The 15,583-nt window shown below is 47.1% G+C and overlaps 2 pseudogenes; one reads left to right on the top strand and one right to left on the bottom strand.

Annotated features, from left to right (window-relative positions):
- Positions 1-6,493: 6,493 nt before the first annotated feature.
- LOC122424046 overlaps positions 6,494-15,583 on the bottom strand; it is a 62,089-nt pseudogene continuing 52,999 nt past the window's right edge.
- LOC122423834 lies at positions 10,464-11,523 on the top strand (annotated as a pseudogene).

The raw sequence follows: 15,583 nt of genomic DNA, 5'->3' as shown, positions 1-15,583 counted from the left end.
AGAAACACAGAACCTGGGCCCTGAAGGGATCTTACCTGCTGGCATCTCTTTCCCCGTTCATTTCTAACAAAGGTGGCAGCGGACATCGGGGCTTCGGTAGCATTACCCTAGGTAATTAGAGAAAGTGTGTTTCTTTAAACAGGTAGTTTAAAATCAAGAGGGGCTTCGACATACTTAGGAAAGTAAGGAGCGACGCAGGGGAAGCCAAGAAAGTGGGGCCAGGTGCAGGATGGCACACAAGGGCCACAAGTGGCTTGGGAGCAGCGCTGTGACAGGACGAGTCTCTCATTAACAACTGTCATTGCTGAGGAGGCTGGGCCCAGACTGGGTGTAACCCAGCATCTGAGTGTAACCAATTGTTAGACACTCTGTGCAAGCAACACAGTTTGCCGAGAATAACCAGCTTTCGTCTAAGCCAGGACCTCCACAGGCTCAGGACACCCCTGTTCAATTAGGTCCAAGCCCTGGGATCCAGCCACTGGAGGCTGTGTGCCAGGTGGTATGAAGTCAGCTCTCCACTCGCTGCCCATAACTTTGGCAGTAACAAAGCCAACAATGCCTACAGCTGTGACCCTCACCCAGGGGGCTGTGCCACACTCCCTACAATTCCCCAACCCTCACCCACAGATGTTCAGGGATGTCTGGAAAAGGCAGCCCCAGAGGCTTGGGAGGTAGGAGGGGGCTCAAGGGAGAGAAGCTCATATCAAAGATCTTGAAGCCAGCGATGTCCAGGATCCCTGTGAACGAGACGCCCTGCCTCTTGGTCTTGTCCAGAGCCTTGTTGATGCACAGGACCAGCCCGTGGAACACGCGCTCATAGGTGGCCTTGGCCAAGGCCTCGGTGGCAAAGTCAGCCTCAGGGACATCTGGGGTGGGTGGCGGTGGCGGGGGGATGTGTCAAACACAGGGAGCCTTGAAGTGCTCATTCCCTTTACCCCAACAATGTCATCTGCAGGGCCCAGTCCCAGAAAAACAGCCTTAAAGATGAGGAGAAAACTTCACACACAAATATGTTCACTGCAGTGTTATTTAAAATGAAGGAAGTTGCAAGAGCCTAAACTTCCAACAATATGGGCAGAGAAAACTTAGACATTTGCAAAGAGTTAATCATTCAGTTGTGTTCAAGTCTTCGTGAAGCCTTGGACTGTAGCTCTCCAGACTCCTCTGTCCATGACGTTCTCCAGGAAAGAGTACTGGAGTGGGTTGCCATTCCCTGCTCCAGGAAGTCTTCCCGACCAAGGGATATGAACTCGGGTCTCCCACATTGCGGGCAGATTCTTTAGGGTCTGGTCACCAGGCAAAGACCTTTTTAAAATATAGGGATAAACTAAAGTATGTACAGAATAAATGACAAAATTTTTGAGGTTTGCTTCTAAAAACATAGCTGCACTGTAGGGAGATGTCCAATAATCTTACTGGGGGAATGATTTTACTTTTCTAGGTTTTACCCCATTTCCTGAATCTGAACTGTTAGTTGCATAATGAAATATACAGCTTCTTTAATTATCAGGTTAAAGAATGGTTGATCATAACACGTCTGCTGTCTTTCAAAAACAATGTCCCTATCTTTGGAGGGAGGGCTCTGCCCAGACTCAGCTGTCATCAGAGGTATGAGGTCCAGGACAGGACCTTTTGGAAAAGAACAAGTTAATATGAACTTCCAGGCATTGTTGAGAGGTGGGAGCAGGATCTTAAAGATGCCCAGCACCAAGGCATGAGAGAAACATGAAACTGTCAGCAGAGGCTCTGCCCGGAGGCGTGCAGGTCCTGGGTGGCAGGCACATGGGTACAGCACACATCCCTGCCCGTCTCACCCACGTGGGACAGGACAGCAGGTGGGGACAGACAGCTGCATGGGCTGGGCTCCCAGGGGGGTGGGTACACTGCCCTGGGCCAGGATGAGCTGTGCTGCAGAAACACCACATGCTTGATTCACTTCCTCCAGGAACAGGACACCCTGCCTTCTCCCGACCAATCAGCTCAACATGGATCAGGGAGGAGGTTCAAGGCACCCAGAGGGCCCACCCAGGATGGCCCTTCCAAGGCAGGGGCCTCAGCCACTCCCTTAGCCCCTGGGGCCAGCTTCCTCCTGTTCTCCACTGCAGTGATACCACCTGCTCTCAGAGGGGCAGTGAGGATCTAACGAGGACACAGGTGATGGTGCTGACACGGTGATGGCCCAGCCCAGGCTCTGCAGGTGTGAATTTCCCTGCATCAAAGAGGAACAGGGAGTGGGATCCCAGTGAAGACTGGTCTCAGGGGAGCAATGTTCCTGGAGGCTGGGGTCTCTATTGCACCTCCTTTTTGCCTGCACATATATTATACACATGCAGAACACTGAGAAGGGAGTCCAACGGAGCAGGAGATGCACTGGCATCGACCTGGAGCCCTTCCTCCCTGACATCACTGCAAGATGCAGCAGGTGGCAATGATTCGTGTTTGTCTCCAGCTGGGGAAGTGGGCGGAGCACTTACTGTCCTGTGTGGGGTGGTTGGACCCAGAACAGCATGAGGAGAGTCATTTCTGTTGGTCTGAGAAGAGGGCACGTGTGCATCCAGGAAGCACTAAATCTGGAGCATCTCTTCCTGAGACTTTCCCCCAGGGTTTGGGTCCCTGTTATTCATCGTCCTCATCCTTCAGCCTGAACTATTAGTCCAAGGATACCGTCCACAGACCCAAGTTATTCTCTCTCCTGGGATCTTGACAATGAGATTCCAGGTGTTTGGACCTAAGCCCCTGCTCATGGGACCTCAGGGGCCAGACTGTGGGATCCTGAGGGGGACCTGTCCTGCTTCCTGTCCTCCCTGAACTGTGCACGTTGGGGACTTCTTTCTATTCTCTGACCTGGGCTTCTTCCCTCCCAGTGCAAGCTCTTCTGCGCTCACTCAGCCAGACTCAGTCTCTGTGCTCAGACCACAGGGCTCTCACCTGACACGCGTCACTGTGGAGTTGCATCAGCCGCACAGTGAGCTCAATGGGGTCCAGCTCTAAGGGCTCCGGGAGATGGGGGGGACGCTGATGGTTCTGTACCCAGTGCCTGAAACCTGCCCAGAGAAGTCTGTGCAGGATGGGAATTCTCCAGGAACTGAGGAAGAACTGATGAAGGAATGAACTCATATATCTGAAGGTCAGGCAGGTGATGACCATGACTGCTGACATCTTCAGGAAGGAATGAGAGGACCGGTCGGAGCCTCAGGAAAACGGGGCTGAGAGGGAGTCAGAGGCACTGAGGACAGACTTCCGAGGGAGGTTTGGACAGAAGTGTGGAGAAGGCACTGCAGCACATGGGGAGGGACTTAGGAGACATCCTGGGATCATTTCCGGGTCCCAGGTCTCTGGCTTCCTGCCCTGGGCTCCAGGTGTGGGAGCCTGTGTGGTGCTCACATGCTCCACAGGTGGAAACACAGAGTGTCGGTGTCCCGTGGAGCAGGCCCGTGGGCTTGAGAGCAACACCCAGATGCTTCCCTCTCCTCCCTGCGGAGGAGGAGCCTGAGGCATCCCATGAAGGCTCCTCAGAAGGTCCAGGCAGGTGCAAGCCCAGATGGGTGACCAGATCAGAATATGGCCTTGGATGGACCTTCCCTCCTTCCTGCCCACTTCCCGAGCCCCTCAGTCCTGCTCCTGGGGATGGAGTGAGCCTGGCGTCCAGCTCTGCCCTTGGGGGAACCACAGGCTCCAGCAGGCTAGGCTGCAGGGAGGCTTTGAGCATCTGTGCTCAGAGTCATGGGCCGCCGTGGAGGAGGGGAAGCAGGCAGGGCTAATTCAATATTCTTAAGAGTCATTCTAGCCCTAGTGGGGCTATAGACAGGCTATTCCTAGTGGTGAGTATACAGGTGAGGCAGGGCAGTGCCCCAAGGTAAATACAAAAAGACTGTTCTGGAAGGTCCTGCAGGAGTCTTACTGAAACATGAAGGCAGCCTAGGTAGGACTGTGCTGTCACTCTCTGCCCCTCTGTTTACAACTGACCCCCCTCACACCTGCACACAAGCCATCTTCTCTCAGTCACCCTTGGGTGCCCCATGTCCATCCTGGTCCCCAGGGCTGGAGGAGGAACATCCCCATGCTCAGCCCAAGTCGGACGACACGGGCTCCCCTGGGCTTCCCATGTGGCCTGCGCAGCTCCAGGTTCTAAGGGAAATGACTGAATGGGAGCCCAGCGGGCAGGCAGGAGGAGCCATGGAGGATGCGCTCCCTGAGATACTGGCAGACAGGCTCTCGGGGAAGGAGGTCAGGCATCCGGAGCCCAGCTGAGCTCATCAATCAATGCAAGGAAGCCTCAGTGAATCAGCTCATATTTATTGAACTAAAGTCTGTAGAACACAATGTAGAGAGAGGCAGATGGTTCTAGAATACCTTGTTCAGCTTCATCCCCAACTGAGGAGGAAATTGAGGGTCAGAGAGGCCTTATCTGCTGGCCCCAGGCTGGTTGATCTCTTTGACATACTGCATAATTCCTTGATATGTTGGTGCCTTCTGCTTTCATCTTTCTTTTTCTTCCTAAATCAATCTCTGTTCCTACACAACACTGGGAATTTCATGGGAACTTCACTGGTCTCTTGGTGCACCCTGAACTCAAAGGGCACCTGAATATTTGTCAGATGCTCCATCCACTGTGTTGTCATCACTGCCGCTGCCACCACCATCATCACCACCATTGTCATCAAGAAGTCACTGCCTGAAGTGCGATGTAGACCATTCTTCAAAGAAGATATACAGATGGCTAGCCAGCATATGTAAAGAGGCTGAACACTGCTAATTATTCAGTTCAGTTCAGTTCAGTTCAGTCACTCAGTGTTGTCCGACATTCGCGACCCCATGGACCACAGCACACCAGGCCATCACCAACTCCCGGAGTCTATTCAGAGTCTATTCAGAGTCATCTCCATGAGTCAGTGATGCCATCCAACCATCTCATCCTATGTGTATGGTAATCAAAACCACAATAAGGGATCACCTCCTACCAATCAGATGGGCCATCAAGTAAAAGTCTACAGACAATCAATATTGGAGATGATGTGGAGAAAAGGCAAGCCTCCTACACTGTTGCTGGGAATGTAAATTGGTGTGGCTGTTATGGAAAACAGTAAAGAAGTTCCTTAAAAACTAAAAATAGAGCTATCATGTGATCCAGCGACCCCACTTCAGGGCATATATTTGGAAAAGAAAAAGTTCCAATTTGAAAAGATACATGCACCCCTTGTTCATAGCAGCACTATTTACAATAGCCAAAACATGGAAAAAACCTAAATGTCTGTCAATAGATGAAGGGATAAAGACGATGTGGTACATACAAACAACGGACTATTACTTAGCCATAAAAAGCATGAAATAATGCCTTTTGTAGTAACATGTATGGATCTAGAGGTGATCATACTAAGTGAAGTAAGTCAGGCAGAAAAGACAGACATATAATATCACTTATATGGAGAATCTAAGAAATCGTCTAGGTGGTTCCCTGGCGGTCTAGTGGTTAGAATTTGGTGGTTTTGCTGCTATGGCCACGTTTATCCCACACTGGGGATCTCAGATCACACAAACTGCTTGGCATGGCCAAAAAAAAAAGAGTACAAATGAATTTATGAACAAACCAAACAGACTCATAGTCATAGAAAACATAACTTGTTGTTACTAAAGGGAGAGAGGGGTAAACTAGGAGTATGGGATTAACAGATGCACACTACCATACATAAAACAGATTAAAAAAACAAGGACTTTATGTATAGCACAGGGAATAATATTCAGTATCTTATAATAATCTGTAATGAAAAAATTTAAAAGAATAGAGATATACACATAGATTATGTATAACTGAATCACTTTGATGTATACCTGAACTAACAGAATATTGTAAATCAACTCTACTTCAATTAAAGAAACAAGCAGACAAAAGAAGTCACAGCCTAATTGAGATAAAATGCTGGAATCAAAGCTGAGTTGTTGGGGAAGTAGGGCTCGAGGCCACCGCCAGGAGGAGACTCTTCTTGCTGGGGCGTCAAACCCTGGGAAGGGCAATAGAGCAGCCCCTGTTACTTCTCCTGAATCCCAACAATCCTACCTCTCTATCTCCCTCTTTCAACCCTTTTGTATTTCTGGTCTCTTGTTGCTAGTTCCCCTGCCTCTCCTTTTATTCAGCCCCCAGTGACTTCTTTAGTTCAAAGTAAGTGGTTTCTGATGGGAAGGGAGTTGGGGGAGAATGGATACATGTGTGTGTATGGCTGAGTCCCTTCATGTTCACCTGAAACTATCTCACCACTGTTAATCAACTGTTCCTCAATACAAAACAAAAAGTTCATAGTATGAAAAAATAAGATGTTTCTCCCTCAGCCCCCGCCCATTCTCTAGTCCCCCTTCCTCCCTTAATCCAGGCTTCTCCTCTCTCCCCATCTATCACCTACATTCACCCCTCCCCTCCTGTGCTTAGCTGCAGAAATGACAATTTCCTAACACTCATTTCCGGCAATTTTGTCTCACTCTCCTTTTTCCCCTAACAAGGTGCCTCTGCATCTTGACCCTGAATGTGTCCCTGGACCCTCAGTGCTCTGGGGGTGGTGGAGTTGGGTCCTCTTGCAGATGCTTATAGATCTGGGTAAGCTCCTCCAGCTTCCTCTCCAGCTCCCTGACCCGCTGCCGCAGGTTTTCAGCTGATGCTGTCTTTGCGCCATCGTGCAGGCGCATTGACTCCTTCACCAGGAAGCCCACATCCACCAGGAGGAAGACACCTGCAGTGGCCGCACCCACAATTCGGGCTCCTTTGGTAACTGCCGAAGCTGTGCCTTTGAAAGCTGCCTCTACCTGCTGGATGGCTGGGGCTGAGATTCTCCCAGGGTTCACGAGGATGTTTGCATTGGCTGCAGAGTCAGGGTTGGCTTCACCTGTCTCCATAGCATGGATATTTCTCTCAAGGTGTTTCTCAGCTTTTGCCAATTTCTCTGTTATGACAACAATGTGGGGATTGCTCTTGAGTACCTCTAGGAGCACCTTCCATTTCTTGACAGCAATTGACATCAATCGACTGGCTTTCTTTTCTGCTGATGACCTACTTACATGTTCCATGATGCTGGTGGACACAGCGGTCACAGCAGTTGCTGCTCCCAGCCCTATCCCAGTGGCTGAGAGTGCCACACTGGCCCCGGCTGTCATGGGTGCCAGAGCCAGGCCAAGGATGGTCAGGGCGCCAGATAAAGTGCCAGTGCTGTGGGTCACCACATTGGAGATGGTACAGTCCCTGTGGACTTTGTCTACATTGTCTGCAAGCTCCTGGAGCTTGCTTATGAGCTCCACCAGCTGCTGAGTCACCCAAGGAAACTTCTTCAGAAACCTCTTCCTATCCAGCTGCTCTTTTGGGAGCATTTCTTGGTCCTTCCCAGCCAAGTCTCTTCAATTCATTCAGATATTCGTGTAGTGCATTCATGTCTTCCCTGTAACATGAAAGTCAAGGGCTTAGAAAGGCCGTTTGCTTGTCTGTAAAATAGGTTCAAAAAATGTCCATTCTGCATAAATATAGAGGTAGTACTATAAATCATTAGAAGAGAAATTTACAAAAGTAAAAGTTCCTCTTTCAACATTAAACATAGGTTTTATACCGTGTAGGTGTTCCATATACTTCTTTAATCCTCTAACAGATAAACAAAAGTCACCTTAGGATACTTGTAACTTAAGAGAGAGATTGGATGGAATTCCCTGGTGGTCCAGGGGTTATGATTCTGCACTCTTACTGCCTCGGGCATGACTCAGTCCCTGGTCAGGGAACAAGGATCCCACAAGTCATGTGGCTCAGCCAAAAAAAAAAAAAAGGTATTTGGTAAATACCTCTCAGAGGCAGGTCAACACCAGCACTTCGAAAGAGTTGTTGAGTGGGAACTCCACAGAGAAACGAAGAGAAACGAAGAGAATGTAGAAAACCTGCATTCAAGGGCCTCAGTGTGTGGTGATGAGTCAACCTGATCTTTGCCCTTGGCTACTGGGAAGTGGTCCCTAAGCCCCTAGAATATTCTGGCTGGTACCAGTGTCCTTGTCTGCCTGGGCCTTTTGGCCACTGTTCATTCTGACAAGGAGACATGTGATGGGGCCTCTGGAGGAGCTGGACTCTAGGACATTCTTCTGACCTCTGGGAGGGGCTGGAGACAACAAGTCAGGGTAATTTGTCTTTAAACGGGTGAGTGTCCCTGGCAGGCAGTGTTCCCTGTGCCCTGCCACTCACCGAGCTCCAGAACAGTAATGCATCCTGGGGACAATAGAAGCTTAGGGTGTGAAATCCGCCCAGACTCTGCCCTGTGGCTGATGGAAACCCACAGGCTTCCTGTAATACACTGGGATCATGATGGCTCTCAGTGAGTCCTGTCTGTTCTATAGGGAATTCTCAAACCTGAGGGGGGTTTTGGGGATCCCTTAAATTTGCCATTGGTTCAAATGAAAGCATAGTCCTGGGCACTGTGCCCTCACCCTTTGCAGATTGGCTGTCTCTATGACTTAGAATTTGTAGAAGAAAAAAAAAAGCCCAAGGTCAGAACTAGAAGGCACCTTAATAGTCCTTAAGTCTGCCATCTGCTGTCTTCTAAGGCTTGTGTCCTTGAACTTCCCAGCAGAGGGTCCCTGAGTCCATTCACGACCCCAGCTGCTTGGAGATCAGGAGATGTGTTGCTGCTTCCTCTTGGACTCTCCAGCCCACCTCACTGACTCCTGACCCAGCACTCAGCACCCCTGACCTCACAGGTGTCACGTGTTAATTTGTGACAGCTTCATGACCCTGCACCCCAAGGTCATGTGCAACTTTATGGAACTTCTAAAGGTTCAAGAGGCTTGAAGAAACACCCATCTGAATGGCTGAGCCTGAAGAGACCTGCATTTGAACAGCTGGTGGAGGAAGCATTTTCTTCTTCGGTGGGGATGCATGAGGCTCCTCAGAATTCCTCAAATGACACACAATCGCAGCCACTCATTGTGACCCTGGAGGGCTCACTGAGCCACATAGCCTTCCACTGTCAGGGGGACTCCATGTAGATTAGAAGAGGGTCCCAGATGGACTGAGAACCCAGGTCCCAGGCAGGGTGTGCAAACACGGTCACCCAGGGCCCTCTAGCCCAGCATGAGGGGATCCCGTCAGGGAGGGAAGAAATGTCCCCCTCTCTCACTCAGGGGACCTCTGCTAGGGTCACAGCCTCTTCAGTTTTGTGTCCTTGGGGCCCACTCTCCTCACTCTAGTCCTGGTCCTGCTGCCCAAGGCTGTGTACCTAGTCCTCCAACCTGGACCTTCTGCTCCACCATGACCCCTGGGTCTGACCCTGGTCCAGGCCTTTCCGAATCCTTTGGATGAGACGATTGCACTTGGTTCCCCACCTCTGATCCTGCAGTTCACTCTGAGGCCATCAGCATATTCCATCAGATTGAATTACTATTCCCACTGGACACGTGCAAATCTGAAACTCTAACACATAAGCCCAGAACCCAGGAGCTGGGCAGGGCTAGATCCAGGATCCCATCAGCTCCACCCAGTTCCTCTCCAGCCTCTCTGCTTTGTGGGCCAGCAGGATCCTGCAGGGTTGGTACAGTTCCTAAGATGGGGACTAGAAAGGCTTTATCTAGGTAGAAGCCCAAGTAATATGAATGATGGCGTCAGGATTTTCTGACTTGCCCCATAGGAAATTCTGCTTGGTTCTCATCATCAGAAAGAAAACTCTTCCCAACAATCTTTTTAAATGTTAATATTGATTGAATACCTACTCTGTATCAGTCATTATGGGAAGATCATTGCATGCAAGAGCTCAGTATCCTCACAATAAAACTGAACAGATGATGAAGTCAAGGCAGACAATAGCTCAGTAACTAGTCCAAGGTCACATAACCTGCCCCTTCCTTACAGGTTTCATCTTTTCTCAACCTGAGGTTGTTCAATGCCAGCAAATGAATGGAGGAAACATTCCTCATGAGATACTGAGAAGGAACATCCTCGACCCTCACCACAGAGTCCTGCTTGGAGGAGGTGTGCCTGCTAGGAGAAATCTAGTCTGGTGCCGCGGGGTGTGGGTGACCTTCCTGATACACCGATACACCTGTGGAGCTTACCTGGACAAACCAGCCTTCGCCTCAATTTTCCTCAGGAATCCAGTCAGCAGGAGAAGCAGTTCTTCCCTGCTCAGTATGTCCCAGAGGCACTCAGCGACTTCCTCAAAGAAGATCTCAATATCTAGATGAAAGGGAATAAGGTTAGAAGAATTTGTGAAGAGAAAAAGGGAAAGTGTTAGTCGCTCAGTCCTACTTGACTCTTTGTGACCCTGTGGGCTGTAGCTCGCCAGGCTCCTCTGTCCATGGGGTTCTCCAGGCAAGAACACTGGAGTGAGTAGCCATTCCCTCTTCCAGGGGAGGTTCCCAACCTAGGGATAAAATCCAGCTCTCCCACATTGCTGGCAGATTCTTTCCTGTCTGAGTCAATGGGAAAGCACCGAAGATTTTGTGGTGGATCATAAATGGTTTTGGGTACCTTTTTTTTTTTTTTTTAACCCTGTGTAACCTGCGGGAGGGCTCACAGATTTTGACAATCCACTCTAGAACAGGTATCTAGATCACCATGGCGACAGGAGTTGAAAAGAGCTATTTGAGTTTTTAAGTTTGGTGGACCCAAAGTGCTGAAACTCCAGTTGGATGTTGCTGTACCAATTCTGGAAGACCACCAGGTTCTAACAAAGTCCAAGCATGTGGTGTAAACTCAGTGGACGTATATATTCACTCTGGCACTCACAGTATAAAACCACTTCTAACTTATACTCCTAGCTAAGATATGGCTGGGATAGTAGAAGCTGCTTGAGAGAATGTATCTGCTTTTAAGAAAGGTGAATTTCACTACCAGGACCATCTCTGGGGGCTACACCGAGTTTGCTCTGGAAGCCCATCACACTGTTTACACACTTCCCCAAAAAACTGGACTTTAAACAAGGAGCTGCCATCAGCATCTCATGGTTTACTGCTTATCGAGTCTGCTCCACAGTGCCTGTGAAAGCTGGAGGAAGTGTTCTGGGTCTAGTGGAGGAGCTGGAAGAGCAGCAGGCCAAATGGTTAGAGCTTATGGCTTAAAGATTCTGGGCACAGCTACTACTGAGGAAGGACTTGCCAAATGGAGCTCATGAAGTGTTTAATCACAAAGATGCTAATTATATTGATAAAACTAAGAAATCTGTTGGTGAAAAAAGAGTTGATGTGATTACTGAAATGTTTGCTAATGTCAAACTTAGCGAAGATTTAATCTTTTTGTCACAGGGAGGACCAGTAATAGTTTTTCGATGCAGAGGTGCTATTGAAATAAACTCACAGGATCCATGACAAAGGAATCTAGCATAAAAGGAGTAGCTCTCCCTTCATCCTCCAAGGAGGAATTTCAGCAGTTTGCAGCAGCCCTCCAAGCTGGAATGAATTGGTTAGTTGAGACCAGTAATAGGTCCCCGGTATTCACTGGAGAAGGCGGCCCAGGCTCATGAAGATATCATTCACAGCAGTGGGGCTGCAGGAAAAATGATTCTTCTCTTAAAATGATTAATCCTTCCATTGATTTCCTGTGTAATTAAAAGATTTCTTACCTTAGTTTTATGTAGACTGCATTTGCTCTGCTTAGCAATCATTGAATTTCTTCTATTTAAAAAAATATTTATCTTAGGATTCATAGGCATTGGAATGCAGTTTATTTTATAGCTGGGAATATTCTTTATGCCTTCTGCCTCTCATCAAGGAATAGTGGGAAATAGGATGTTAATGGTCACTTGGCATTGGAGGACATTACAGAAATTCCTAACCAATGCTTATCATTAATTTCATACCTTTGACTAAAACATGCTAATTCAAAATAGGACTGTTTGATTCCCAAGGCTAGTTCTCTTTACAAAGGTTCTTTGGTCTCTGATTAACCCAGAACTATACTGGACTCTGAAGATTCTCTGAACTAAATGAGACCCCTTTCTAAACTAATCTCATCTAGATCTACCGGTGTCTCAGAAGGGAAAGATAAACCATGTCCAGAGAAATCTGTTAGTTTTCCAATATTCCCCAATATTTTATGCTATTCACTAGCTTATTCATTGACTAACAATGACCCATGTTCTCTCTGAGGACATCAGCCTTAACTCTGGTATAATATGATACTAGGTGCATAGTTGGGCTTCCCAGGTGGCGCTAGTGGTACAGAATCTGCCTGCCAGTGCAGGAGATGTAGGAGATGTGGGTTTGATCCCTGGGTCAGGAAGATCCCCTGGAGAAGGGCATGGCAACCCACTCCAGTATTCGTGCCTGGAGAATCCCATGGACAGAGGAGCTTGGCGAGCTACATACAGTACCTAGGGTTGCAAAGAGTCATACATGATGAAGTGACTTAGCACATCAAGTGCATAGTTTCCAAATATATATGTATTGATTGGTTCAACTTGTTTCTGGCTGCATGAAGGCTTTTAAATCACAAATGGTGGTTCAAGCTCCTCCAAGTACCACAGCCTTCTCCAACTATTGCTTGGGGCCTCCTGGATCCAAGATCCTCAATATGAGGGTAAGCAGAACATGCTGCCTCAACAATTTAGGGTCTTTGTCCTTGGCCAGCTCGAAACAGTCTGAACAGAATTGCCACTCCTTTTCCCTAGTAGCCATATTCTCCTAAATGAAAAGGGGGGAAATAAAGGATAACATACAGGGAGGAAGCACAGGGGTCCCCACGTGGCAGGAGGAAATAAACTGCTAGTGGCAGACATTTTTTCCTCCTTATCTCCATGAGATTAAAAGGTTCCTTGTAATACTGTGTTGCCATGACGACACCTGGTGCCCCCTGATCTTAACTTTTTCTCAAACCTTGAGCTAACCAACGTGTATTTCTCATGGAAATGTTTTACTTAAGCTGTGTTAATGAAACTATTCATTTGCTTGGAAATCTGCCTTTCTTCAAGATTCATGTCAATTGTTTTATGGCCAGAGGTGAGTCCCCTTGTGCCATTCTATCTCAAAATGCATGTTGTGGGAGAGGAGCCTGGTGCAACACTCTCTGTCTGAGGCATTTCTTTTATCCGATTAGCAGCTTGCTATCAGGTATAAAACCACTAGACCATTCAGGTATGACCTAAATCAAATCCCTTATGACTATACAGTGGAAGTGAGAAATAGATTTAAGGGACTAGATCTGATAAACAGAGTGCCTGATGAACTATGGAAGGAGGTTTGTGACATTGTACAGGAGACAAGGATCAAGACCATCCCCATGGAAAAGAAATGCAAAAAGGCAAAATGGTTGTCTGAGGAGGCCTTACAAATAGCTGTGAAGAGAAGAGAAGCAAAAAACAAAGAAGAGAAGGAAAGATATTCTCATTTGAATGCAGAGTTCCAAAGAATAGGCAGGAGAGATAAGAAAGCCTTTCTCAGTGATCAATGCAAAGAAATAGAGGAAAACAACAGAATGGGAAAGACTAGAGATCTCTTCAAGAAAATTAGAGATACCAAGGGAACATTTCATGCAAAGATGGGTTCGATAAAGGACAGAAATGGTATGGACCTAACAAAAGCAGAAGATATTAAGAAGAGGTGGCAAAAATACACAGAAGAACTGTACAAAAAAGATCTTCACGACCCAGATAATCATAATGGTGTGATCACTCACCTAGAGCCAGACATCCTGGAATGTGAAGTCAAGTGGGCCTTAGAAAACATCACTATGAACAAAGCTAGTGGAGGTGATGGAATTCAAGTTGAGCTATTTCAAATCGGGAAAGACGATGCTGTGAAAGTGCTACACGCAATGTGCCAGCAAATTTGGAAAACTCAACAGTTGCCACAGGACTGGAAGAGGTCAGTTTTCATTCCAACCCCAAACAAAGGCAATGACAAAGAATGCTCAAACTACAGCACAGTTGTACTCATCTCACATGCTAATAAACTAATGCTCAAAATTCTCCAACCTAGGTTTCAGGTTTCAGCAATACATGAACCATGAACTGCCAGATGTTGAACCTGGTTTTAGAAAAGGCAGAGGAACCAGAGATCAAATTGCCAACACCTGCTGGATCATTGAAAAAGCAAGAGAGTTCCAGAAAAACATCTATTTCTGCTGTATTGACTATGCCAAAGCCTTTGACTGTGTGCATGACAATAAACTGTGGAAAATTCTGAAGGAGATGGGCATACCAAACCACCTGACCTCCCTCTTGAGAAACCTATATGCAGGTCAGGAAGCAACAGTTAGAACTGGACATGGAACAACAGACTGGTTCCAAATAGGAAAAGGAGTATGTCAAGGCTGTATATTGTCACACTGCTTATTTAACTTATATGCAGAGTACATCATGAGAAACACGGGCTGGAGGAAGCACAAGCTGGAATCAAGATTGCCGAGACAAATATCAATAACCTCAGATATGCAGATGACACCACCCTTATGGCAAAAAGTGAAGAGAAATAAAAAGCCTCTTGATGAAAGTGAAAGAGGAGAGTGAAAAAATTGGCTTAAAACTCAACATTCAGAAAACTAAGATCATGGCATCTGGTCCCATCACTTCATGGCAAATAGATGTGGAAACAATGGAAACAGTGTCAGACTTTATTTTTTTGGCTCCAATCACTGCAGATGATGATTGCAGCCATGAAATTAAAAGACACTTATTCCTTGAAAGGAAAGTTATGACCAATCTAGATAGCATATTATAAAGCAGAGACATTACTTTGCCAACAAAGTTCCCTCTGGTCAAGGGTATGGTTTTTCCAGTGGTTTTGTATGGATGTGAGAGTTGGACTATGAAGAAAGCTGAGCGCCGAAAAATTGATGCTTTTGAAGTGTGGTGTTGGAGAAGACTCTTGAGAGTCCCTTGGACTGGAAGGAGATCCAACCAGTCCATCCTAAAGGAGATCAGTCCTGGGTGTTCATTGGAAGGAGTGATGCTGAAGCTGAAACTCCAATACTTTGGCCACCTCAGGCGAAGAGTTGACTCATTGGAAAAGACCCTGATGCTGGGAGGGATTGGGGGCAGGATGAGAGGGGGACAACAGAGGATGAGATGGCTGGATGGCATCATCGACTCAATGGACATGAATTTGAGTAAACTCTGGGAGTTTGTGATGGACAGGGAGACCTAGTTTGCTGTGATTTATGGGGTTGCAAAATCGGACATGACTGAGCGACTGAACTGAACTGATCAGGTATATAATGCCTTGCTAAAAGCTAGCAAGGGGCCAGTATTTCTGTCCCCTTCTGAAGTCTATGTTAGAAGCTTTCTCTACCCAATTTACACTTCAATTAAACTCTATTTCAAAAAAGCTCTGAGTGATACAGCCTTGTCTCTGGCTCAAGATTGAAGTCTTCTCCTTGGAGGCCAAGGATACCAGATTCGCTCACAGCTCATGGAAGTAACCTTTCAGAGTTGTATCTACGTGTGATGGTGATCATATATTTTCATTTAAATTAATAAACACAGCTGATGCCTTAAGAGTGATCTGCTTTTGTTATCATAATATGATAACCCCAACAAATTTAGAGCAAAATTTAAAAAAATGCTCTTTAATATAAATTGTTAAAACTCATCTTCCTGAGGAGTGATCACCTGGGCACTGTTGGTAGAGTCACCTGGGTCAT

Source organism: Cervus canadensis, chromosome 21, assembly GCF_019320065.1.
Source record: "Cervus canadensis isolate Bull #8, Minnesota chromosome 21, ASM1932006v1, whole genome shotgun sequence".
In the NCBI taxonomy this organism is placed as follows: Eukaryota; Metazoa; Chordata; class Mammalia; order Artiodactyla; family Cervidae; genus Cervus; species Cervus canadensis.
This window is presented reverse-complemented; position numbering and strand designations above follow the sequence as displayed.